Source organism: Jaculus jaculus, chromosome X (assembly GCF_020740685.1).
Source record: "Jaculus jaculus isolate mJacJac1 chromosome X, mJacJac1.mat.Y.cur, whole genome shotgun sequence".
Lineage (NCBI taxonomy): Eukaryota > Metazoa > Chordata > Mammalia > Rodentia > Dipodidae > Jaculus > Jaculus jaculus.
In genome coordinates this window covers 97,839,692-97,846,947 of record NC_059125.1, presented here as the reverse complement: position 1 = coordinate 97,846,947, position 7,256 = coordinate 97,839,692, and the positions used below count along the sequence as shown (strand labels likewise).

The 7,256-nt window shown below is 44.6% G+C and overlaps 1 pseudogene; it reads left to right on the top strand.

Annotated features, from left to right (window-relative positions):
- The first annotated feature begins 1,491 nt into the window (after nucleotides 1-1,491).
- On the top strand, nucleotides 1,492-3,711 carry LOC101596618 (annotated as a pseudogene).
- Nucleotides 3,712-7,256: the final 3,545 nt, after the last annotated feature.

Below are 7,256 nucleotides of genomic sequence, written 5' to 3'. Positions count from 1 at the left end.
CAGTCCCTGACATGACAATTGACAATTCCTTCCCCCCCCCCCCCGCCTGCCTCTCTCTCTCTCTCTCTCTCTCTCTCTCTCTCTCTCTCTCTCATAAAAAGACCATTCTGGGGCTAGAGGAATGGTTTAGCAATTAAGGTGCTTGCCTGTAAATTGAAAGGATGCAGGTTCAATTCCCTAGGTCTCATGTACGCCAGATGTAAAAGGTAGTGCATGAATCTGCAGTTTGTTGGAAGTGCGTGGAGGCCCTGGCACACCCATTCTCTTTGTCACTGTCTGTCTCTCTGTCTGTCCCTCTCTCTCTCCCTCTCGGAAATTTAAAAAAAAAAAAAAGCCAATCTGTTAGGTTTACCTCAAAAAAAGTTGCTCATGAGCATGCAATTGCATACAAAAAACATGCATACATACTAAACATACAAGTTCCAAAAATGACTTTGTGTTCTATTTCTTTCTTAATGCTAATTAAAAAAAAAATTTTTTTTCGCCAAGTGTGCTGGTGCACACCTTTGTTCCCAGCACTTTGGGAGGCAGAAGTAGGAGGATCACTGTTAATTCAAGGCAAGGCTGAGACTACATAGTGAATTCCATTTCAGCTTGGACTAAAGCAAGACTCTACCTTGAAAAAACAAAACAAAAGGATGTAAAATGAAAGCAGAAGGTAGCAACTGATAGTAGGAAATGAGCAGGAGTGGGGCCAGGAGTATGAGGGAGACGGTTAAGGAAGATCAACCAAAACATAAACAAAATATTTACATAAATCCAGGGCCTAGGTAAACAGCTCAGTGAGCAATAGCAATTGCTGTGCAAGCATGAGGATCTGAGTTCCCTTCAAAAGGTGCTAATGAAGGCTGGGGAGATGGCTTAGCAATTAAGGCGCTTGTCTGAAAAGCCTAAAGACCCATGTTCCACTCTCCAGGTCCCACGTATGCCAACCACACAACATGATGCAAGCACACTAGGCCACACTCCTCAGGAGTTCAATTGCAGTGGATAAAGGCCCTGACATGCTAATTCTCTCCCTCCTTCCCTCCCTCCCTCCTCTCTCTCTCTCTCTGCCTCTCTCCCTCTCCCTCTCCCTCCCTCCCTCTCTCTCTCTCTCTGAAAGAAATTTAAAAATGCCAGTCTGTTGGGCTTGCCTCAAAAAAAAGTTGCTCATGAGCATGCAACTGCACACACAATCATGCACACATAATACACACACAAGTTCCAAAATTGACACCCAGTACTTTGTGTTCTATCTGTTTTAAAACTAATTAAAAATATTTTTTCACCAGGTGTTCTAGTGCACACCTTTAATCACAGGATTCTGGGAGGCAGAGGCAGGAGGATCATTGTGAATTCAAGGCCAGCCTGAGACTTCATAGTGAATTCCAGGTCAGCCTAGACTAAAGAAAGTCTCTACCTTGAAAACAAACAAACAAAAAAAGGATGTGAAGCAAAAGCAGAAAGGTGCAGTGGTAGTAGTAAAGCAGCAGGAGAGGGGCCACGGATATGAGGGAGAAGATTGAGGACCACGGAAACAAAATATTGACGAAAGTCCAGGGCCTGAGGAAACAGCTCAGTGAGCAATAGCACTTGCTACACAAGAATGAGGATCTGAGTTCCCTTCAAAAGTTGCTTATGAGGGCTGGAAAGTTGGCATAGCAGTTAAGGAACTTGCCTGAGAAGCCTAAGGACCCAAGTTCCACCCTCCAGGTCACACGTATGCCAACCACACAAGATGATGCAAGAACAAAAGGCCACACTTGTCCAGATTTCAAATGCAGAAGCTAGAGGCCCTGACATGACAATTCTCATTCATTCTCTCCCTCTCCCTCCCTCCCTCTCTCTCTCTCTCTCTCTCTCTCTCTCATAAAATAAGGCCAGTCTGGGGCTGGAGGGATAGCTTGGCAAAAAGGTGCTTCCCTGCAAAGTCAAAGGATTAAGGTTCAGTTCCCCAGGTCACACTTAAGCCAGATGTACAAGGAGGTGCCTGCATCGGATGATTGTTTGAAGTCTCTGGAGGCCCTAGTGAACCCATTCTCTCTGTCTCTGTCTCTCTCTCATAAAAAAAATAATAATAATGTCACTGTGTTGGCCTTGCCTCAAAAAAAAATTGCTCATGAGCATGCAACTGCATACAAAAAGATTGCACACATACTACACACACAAGTTCTAAAAATGACACCCAGTACTTTGCTTTCTATTTCTTTTTTAAAGGTAATTAAAAATACTTTTTTCGCCCGGTATGCTGGTGCACATCTTTGATTCCAGCACTCTGGGTGGCAGAAGTAGGAGGATCACTGAGAATTCAAGGCCAGCCTGAAACTACATAGTGAATTCCAGGACAGCCTGGACTGAAGCAAGACTGTACCATAATAAAAAATAAAAATAAAAATAAATAAAGAAAGAAGAAGAAGAAGAGGAGGAGGAGGAGGAGGAGGAAGAAAGAAAGAAAGAAAGAAAGAAAGAAAGAAAGAAAGAAAGAAAGAAAGAAAGAAAGAAAAGAAAAGAAAAGAAAAGAAAAGAAAAGAAAAGAAAAGAAAAGAAAAGAAAAGAAAAGAAAAGAAAAGAAAAGAAAAGAAAAGAAAAGAAAAGAAAAGAAAAGAAAAGAAAAGAAAAGAAAAGAAAGGAAGTTCGATTGTGTAGCGGGAGCAGAGAGTGGACCCCAGAGAGCCCTGAGTAGCCCCAACGCCTCCACCGCAGGCCTAGTTACCTTCACACCCGGGAGGAGCGAGGAGCGCAGCTGCCACAGGCGGCCCCAGTCACCATCACCGCGACCACAAGCAGCGAGGCCCAGCAGCCGCCCTCCGCCCCCCAAGCCCGGCACCAAGTGCAGCAGCGCAGGGAACTGCGGCCCCCAGGGGGGGGGGGCTCCCATCGGGGGAGCCTGCCGGTGGGGACAAAAAGGACTGCGCAAGGAAGGTTTAGGGAACAGTAAAATGGTTCAATGTAAGGAATGGATATGGTTTCATCAACAGGAATGACACCAAGGAAGATGTATTTGTACACCAGACTGCCATAAAGAAGAGTAACCCCAGGAAGCACCTTCGCAGTGTAGGAGATGGAGAGACTGTGCAGTCTGATGCTGTGGAAGGAGAAAAGGGTGCGGAGGCAGCAAATGTTACAGGCCCTGGTGGAGTTCTAGGTCAAGGCAGTAAACATGCAGCAGACCGTAACCATTATAGAAGCTATCCACGTCCTAGGAGTCCTCCACGCAATTACCAGCAGAATTACCAGAATAGTGAGAGGGAGGAAAAGAACGAAGGATCAGAGAGCGCTCCTTGCAGGCCAGGCCCAACAAGGCCGCCAGCCCTACGGCCCTACCACAGGCAAAGTCTCCCACCTGACTACATGAGGAGGCCCTAGGGCGTGGGCCACAGTATTCCAACCCTCCATTACCAGGAGAAGTGATGGAAGGTGCTGACATCCAGGGTGCAGGAGAGCAAGGCAGACCAGTGAGACAGAATATGTATCGGGGTTATAGACCACGACTACGCCGGGGTGCGCCTCGCCAATGACAGCCCAGAGAGGATGCAATGAAGAGGACAAGGAAAATCAAGATGTCACCCAAGCTCAGCAGCCACGTCAACGTCTACCAAGGCAACTTCAATTACCGAAGCAGATTCCCAGAGAACCCTAAACCACAAGATGGCAAAGACACAAAAGCAGCTGATCCAAGAGCTGAAAATTCGTCCGCTCCCGAGGCTGAGCAGGGCGGGGCTGAGTAAATTCCAGCTCACCATCTTTACCATCATCCGGTTTAGTCATCCAACAAGAAGAAATGAATATGAGGGCTAAAGAGATGGCTTAGCGATTAAGCACTTGCCTGTGAAGCCTGAGAACACCGGTTCGAGGCTCGATTCCCCAGGACTCATGTTAGCCAGGCGCACAAGGGGCGCACGCGTCTGGAGTATGTTTGCAGTGGCTGGAGGCCCTGGCGTACCCGTTCTCTCTCTTTCTCTCTCTGCCTCTTTCTCTCTCTGTCTGTCGCTCTCAAATAAATAAAAATGAACAAAAAAAAGAAATGAATATGAAATTCCAGCAATAAGAAATGAACAAAAGATGGGAACTGCAGACTTTAAGTGCTTGCTTTTTGCCCAAAGGACCAGATAAACTAGAACTATATGCATTGACTATGCAGCATGGGTTTTTATTTTTACCTAAAGAAGTCTCTTTTTGGTAATGACAAACCTGTGTTGTTTTTTTTTTTTTTTAAGCCTCGTTTTTCTCAATACACCTTTAAAGGCTTTTTAAATTGTTACATATCTGGTCAAGTTGAGATGTTAAAGAACTTCTTTTTTTTTTTTTTTTTTTTTTTTTTTTGGTTTTTCGGGGTAGGGTCTCACTCTGGCTCAGGCTGACCTGGAATTCACTATGTAGTCTCAGGGTGGCCTCGAACTCACGGTGATCCTCCTACCTCTGCCTCCCGAGTGCTGGGATTAAAGGCGTGCACCACCACGCCTGGCAAGAACTTCATTTTTAATTTGTAATAAAAAGTTTACAACTTGATTTTTTTCAAAAGAAAAAAGTCCACAAATTGCAAGCACCTGTTAATAAAGGTCTTAATTTAAAAAACAAAAAAAAGGATGCGAAATAAAAGCAGATGCAATGTAGTAGGAAATCAGTAGGAGTGGGTTAGGGGTATGAGGGATAAAATTAAGAAAGATCAACAAAAACGGAAACAAAATATTTATAAAAGTCCAGGGCCTGGGGAAACAGCTCAGTGAGCAATAGCACTTGCTACGCAAGCATGAGGATCTGAGTTCCCTTCAAAAGTTGCTTATGAGGGCTAGAAAGATGTGGTTAAGGCGCTTGCCTGAGAAGCCTAAGGACCCACGTTCCACCCTCCAGGTCCCACGTATGCCAATCACACAAGATGATGCAAGCACGCAAGGCCACACTCATCTGGATTTCAATTGTAGTGGCTAGAGGCCCTGACATGCCAACTCTCTCTCTCTCTCAAAAAAAAAAAAAATAGACCAGTGTGGGGCTGGAGGGATAGCTTAGCAATTAAACTTGCCTGCAAAGTCAAAGGATGCAGGTTCAATTCCCCAGGACCCATGTAAACCAGGCGTACAAGGTGATGCATGCATCTGGAGTTTCTTTGCAATGCCTGGAGGCCCTAGCGCACACATTCTCTCTGTCTCTGTCTATCTCTCTGTCTATCCCTCTCTCTCGCTCGCTCGCTCACTCAGAAAAAAATAAAAAAGCCAGTCTGTTGGTCTTGCCTCAAAATCAAAGTTGCTCATGAGCATGCAACTGCATACAAAAACATGCACACATAATACACACACAAGTTCCAAAAATAAAACACAGTACATTGCATTCTTTTTTTTAAAGTTAATTAAAATATGTTTTCACCAGGTGTGCGGGTATACCCCTTTGATCCCAGAATGCTGCGAAGCAGAGGTAGGAGGATCACTGTGATTTCAAGGCCAGTCTGAGACTACCTCGTGTATTCCGGGTCAATCTGGAATAAAACAAGACTCTACCTTGAAAAAACAAAACAAAACAAAAAGATGTGAAGTGAAAGCAGAAGGATGCAATGGTAGTAGGACATCACTAGATGTGGGTCAGGGATATGACAGATAAAATTAAGAAAGATCAACAAAAACAGAAACAAAATATTTATGAAAGTCCAGGGCCTGGGGAAATAGCTCAGTGAGCAATAGCACTTGTAACACAAGCATAAGGATCTGAGTTACCTTCAAAAGTTGCTTATGAAGCCTGGAGAGATGGCTTAGTGGTTAAGTCCCTTGCCCGAGAAGCCTAAAGACCCATGTTCCACTCTCCAGGTCCCACGTATGACAACCACACAACATGCAAGCACACAAGGCCATACTCTGGATTTCAATGGCAGTGGCTACAGGCCCTGACATGAAAAGTCCCTCTCCCTCCCTGCCCCCCGCCTCATAAAAAAGGCCAGTCTGGGGCTGGAGTGATTTCTTAGCAATTAAGGTGCTTGTCTACAAAGTCCAAGGACACAAGTTCAATTCCCCAGGACCCATGTAACCAGACATACAAGGTGGTGCATGCATCTGCAGTTTGTTTGTAGTGCCTGCAGGCCCTAGCACACCCATTTTCTTTGTCTCTGTCTGTCTCTCTGTCTGTCCCTCACTCTCTCTTTCCCTCTCTCTCAGAAAAAAAAATGGAAAAAAAAACTGCCAGTTTTGGGGCTTGCCTCAAGATAAAGGTTGCTCATGTGAATGCAACTACATATAAAAAACATGCAGACATACTAAACACACAAGTTCCAAAAATGACACCCAGTAAATTGTGTTCTATTTCTTTCTTAATGCTAATTAAAAAAAAAATTTGCCAGGTGTGCTCATGCACACCTTTGATCCCCGTACTCTGGGAAGCAGAGGTTGGAGGATAATTGTGAATTCAAGGCCAGCCTGAGACTAAATAGCGAATTCCATGTCAATCTGGACTAAAGCAAGACTCTACCTTGAAAAAACAAAACAAACAAAAAAAGGATGTGAAGTGAAAGCAGAAAGCTGCAATGGCAGTAGGAAATCAGTAGGTGTGGGTCAGGATTATGAGGGATAAAATTAAGAAAGATCAACAAAAAACAGAAACAAAATATTTATGAAAGCCTGATGTGGTGGCACATGCCTTTAATCCCAGCACTCAGGAGGCAGAGGTAGGAGGATCACCGTGAGTTCAAGGCCACCCTGAGACTCCATAGTGAATTACAGGTCAGCCTGGGCTAGAGTGAGACCCCACCTTGAAAAACAAAAATAATTATTATTATTATTATTATGAAAGCCCATGGCCTGGGGAAACAGCTCAGTGAGTAATAGCACTTGCTGCGCAAGCATGAGGATCTGACTTCCATTCAAAAGTAGCTTATGAGGGCTGGAGAGATGGTCTAGAGGTGAAGGTGCTTGCCTGAGAAGCATAAGGTTCCATGTTTCACTCTCCAGGTCCCACGTATGCCAATCACACAAGATGATGGAAGCATGCAAGGCCACACTCGTCTGGATTTCAGTTGCAGTGGCTACAGGCCCTGATATTATTCTCTCTCTTTCTTTCTCTCTTTCTTTCTTTCTTTCTTTCTTTCTTTCTTTCTTTCTTTCTTTCTTTCTTTCTTCCTCTCTCTCTCTCTCTCTCTCTCTCTCATAAAAACGGCTGGTCTGGGGCTGGAGGGATGGCTTAGCAATTAAGGTGCTTGCCTGCAAATTCAAAGAACATAGGTTTAATTCCCCAGGAGCCATGTAAGCCAGTTATACAAGGGGGTGCATGCATCTGAAATTTGTTTGCAGTGCCTG